Consider the following 4710-nt stretch of genomic DNA (forward strand, 5'->3'; position numbering starts at 1 on the left):
AGTAATCGGAAAAATATTATAACAATAAACAGTAATCTTTGGACCGGAAGATAAACGTTCAATAAATCTCTGAATATGTAGTCTATTCCTCAGTGACATACGTTGTCGGTGTGGCCAACGATTCAAATACGAGTGCATCAGTCCGTGTGGACAGTGGGCTAATCGGGACAATCGTATGGCTGTTAGGGATAGTATAGCAACCACCAGGAAATGTGCGATTAGTCCCAATATCATTGAGATTCTGATCAATAAATTGATTTCATTGTGTCTCAAACCATACAAAATAAATATAATTGTTGTCAGATATAGATAAATATAGATAAAACAAGCAAAACATAAATATTGGTTAACCCGAACAGTTAGTTTGGTTACATAATAGTGTTCAGCAATAATAGACATTAGTTTTCCGATTTGACCTAATTTTCTGCTAATTTGACAAAAATTATGATAAATTTCCAAAAATTTTAACATCAAATAAACTAATGAAATAATTGTGTTGAATAATATATAAAATAAATATTGAAATATATGTATGAATGTTAACATAAATATAATACCAAATACAATGTTACTAATAATCAATACTGATATTGTTAAGTTATCAGTAGTATTGTAAGTCAACAAGGTAATTATTATTAAAACTAGATATATTATATTGCTTAGTATAATTAGTATCGGGCATAATATTTTTAAAAAACAAAACAATAATATTTTAATTAATAATTTATAATAATTAAAATATTTGTCGCCTAATGAATAGTTTAGTCGACTATATTTTATTGAATAAATTAATGACCAAAAATGCCAATAGTTTTCATTATAGCAATCCTGATATAACCAGTTTATATTGATAATCATTATATTAGTTAGTATTAATGCCGACATATATGATAATAGATAACGATTGCCCATAATATATGTAACATTGCCTACCAGTGCCAATAGATAGGGATCATTAGTTGAGCCATTTATTATAAATTTAATAATTGTTAAAATATAACATATTATCAATACTATTGATATCGACACACGTTTCCAATTCAATGGTCGTCTATAGTATTGGTCATCAATTGATGAAAAAAATGTTAGATAATTGCTTTGAATATAGTATTCAAAAGTTTCAATTAAATCTTTAATATTATTATTATTATTAAGATTATTGATATAATTTCTAATTAAAATATAAATAAATTTATAAATCAATAGAATTGTTTTATGACTTAAAACATAAATAATTTTAATAATATTAATTAAATTTGTGATTACATTCATAATTAATTTAATATATTACAATATTATCACAATAGAAAATTAAATATTTATTAAATATTAAAAACTAAATAGCTATATAGATTTTTAAATATTTGATTATATAATCAAATATTTTAATTATTAACTATTAATAATTATTTTAAATCAACAATGGTAATTGATTAAATAACTGTTTTAAAAATATATTTTTATAATAATTATAATAATCATTATAAATAATATGAAATTTACTATTATATTCATATTGTTTTTTTTAGAAATTATATTTAGAATTATTTTATTTTTAAAAAATATTAATCATTCAATTGCATGAATGATTTTTTTTGAGAAATTAAATAAATTTTAATAATAATAATTTTTTTATTATTATTTTATTATTATATTTATATAATTTACATTATTATCTACTTGTAGGGTAATATAGTGAAAATTTAAGTTGTTTAATAATAATTAAAAAATAAAAATAAAATTTTATGTTATATTATACATAATTGTTTTATTGTGTGCAATGATATTATTATATTTTTAACTTACAAAAAAACTTATTTTTAGTTTCGTTTTAACATAATAGATAAACATTTTACTACTATTTTATCAATTGATAATTGTTTGTAAAACTATTGGTATAATAATTAAAACTTTATGACAAAATAAAATACAGTTTTCAATCAATACAAAACCACAGTTGCGTACAAATATAAACTATAATAACAATAATAATAAATGATATCCTATTTATAATATTAAAAAATTTATATTATATTTTTTAGCCCTAAAATCATATTATCAATTAACTGATTTCATAATATGTAAATTGAAATTGTGATTTAAAAATATATTATATTACTTAATAAAATCATAAACGGAAATAGTTTAATTAGTTTTGATTTAATTTTTTTATTCGGATTAGGAGTTTGTATGGAAATGCTATCTAGCATTCTCAACTGGTTTATTATGAATATTATTATGATTTCGTAATGATCTATTAAGATAATATTACTTTTTAAATTTATTACTATTCAAAATAAATTCAATTAATTATTTTTAAATGAAAAGACAAATGTAAGATATTTATTACTTTTTCAATATTTTTTAATAAAAAACCTAAAGTATAGGAATTATTACTTTTTCTAAAATTTTTATTAATTTAATAAACAATTTTGAATATTACAAAAAGTTATTTATAAACTTTTCTGATGTTAAAAAATTTAAATAAAAGAAATTAATTAATAAATTAAATAACAAATTAAAAATTAAAAAATAAGAAAAATAATCTTTAATTATTAAGTTTTAGAAAATGTTGAATCCTATTAAATTTAAATTTAAATTTAAATCATTAATTGTTTTAAATGATAACAATTATAATATCCAACTATATGTTGACCGACAGATAAAAGCAGTTTACAGATATTATATATATATATATTGATTTTTGATTGATTTTTTTATATAAAATTAACTGATAACATAAATTCATAATAAAAAATTTATAATTATATTCAATAAAATATAAAAATATATAATATAATAATTATTTTAATACTTTAATAAGTAGATTATACTGTATATTACTGATATTAATTAGAAAAYAAAAATTATATATTGATTGATGATTACTTTTTCAGTAATTTTATTAAAATAAATTTATTACAGCAATATTATAATATTATTTAGTTATTAGATTATCATATTTTTTTGCATTAATGAGTAGACTATATTAAATATTTATCATTTATATACTGATATATTATTCATCCTATAATTAAATGAAAGATAATAATTTGAATTAAATAATTAGACTAATAGTGTTTAATAATTTATAGTATTTTATAACTTAAATAAAAATAATATTTTAATAAGTAATTTTTATTAGTAGAATGCATAGAATAAAAAAATATTATTTATTATAAAAAAAATCAAAAATCAAAATAATTTATAGAATAAAATAAAATAAATTTAATAAATATTTTTATATTAAAAATCTAATTATATATTATTAATTACTTTTCCAATATTTTTATTATATTAACAAAACTATTTTGAATAATATGAAAATAATTATTTCTAAACATATTTGATACGGCAATATTTAAATAATAGATAATAATATAAATTAAATAATTAGTCAAATATTTTTTTATAACGGATTTTTTTTTGAAAATGTTGAATACAATTAAATCTAAATTTAAATCATTAATTGTTTTAAATGATAACAATTATAATATCCAACTATATATTGACCGACAGATAAAAGCATTTTACAGATATTATATATTTTTAAGTGAAAGCACTGATAGCTATGTATTGAGACAACAGTGGAGTAAACGTCAGTTAGTAATGGTATTCATAACACAGTCTATACTATTGGCTAATTGTTTACGATTTAGTCTAACATCTATTGTTAATAAAGTAAATATAATTTATCTATTTATAAATATATATATATAAATATAGTTATAACTATTTATTTATTTATTCAAATTATAAGCTATGGATTCGTGATCTGTTGGGTGACCCGACATATCAATTGTCAGAATCAAGATTAATATCTATTATGGGATCTATTTATTCATTTACTGCATTCAGTGTTGGATTTGTCATCAATTATCATGAAATAAATCATACATTTCATGTGATTAAAATATTTCATAAAATTAAATACAATATATATGATCATCGATTAACAAAATATGCAATGAAAAAGTGGGCATTTAATGGCAATATTATTATCAATTATATAGTATCGCCACTGATATGGATAACAATATTGTCTCAAATTTTTACGTTTATATATGCCTACAAATTGGCATTAATTGATGATTTTGATACAAAATCATCATATGTTTGGATCATTAGGTTTACTATATCAGTGTTTATATTATTTATGTCAGTATTGAAAAATCATTCAATTGTCTTCATTGGTGTTTCATTTTGGTATTCAATTGGCAATTATGCGAAACAATATTTTTGTAAACTATATCATGAAATGAATTTAATTTTGCTTAAATCAAACAAATGGCGAATAATTTTTCCTAAAAAACTAATTAATACTATTAATAGTCATAATAGCTTTGCTGATGATATTGACAAAATAAATAAAACGTTTTGTTTGATTACATTTTGTCTTTATTATATTATAACCCCTGCTATGCTATTAACACTTTACACTACATTTCATCGACAGTCGACAATAATAGCGGAAATATTTTTTATATCTGTAGTAATACTTATTTGTACAAACTTTATATTAATAAATATAATGAACACATGGATCTCCAAATCGGCTCATTTACCACTGAAACTACTAAACAGTTATTTGGCAAAACATCCGACACTATCCATACAAATGCGCCTAAAATTGCTTATATATGTGGAGCGTCTGTCGGGTCCGACAATTGGTATCTATTGCTATGATTTGTTTCCAATCAATAGTTTAGA

Source organism: Oppia nitens, unplaced genomic scaffold, assembly GCF_028296485.1.
Source record: "Oppia nitens isolate AA-2021 unplaced genomic scaffold, nextdenovo-longstitch-racon4-pilon3 scaffold6_pilon_pilon_pilon, whole genome shotgun sequence".
Taxonomy (NCBI): Eukaryota; Metazoa; Arthropoda; class Arachnida; order Sarcoptiformes; family Oppiidae; genus Oppia; species Oppia nitens.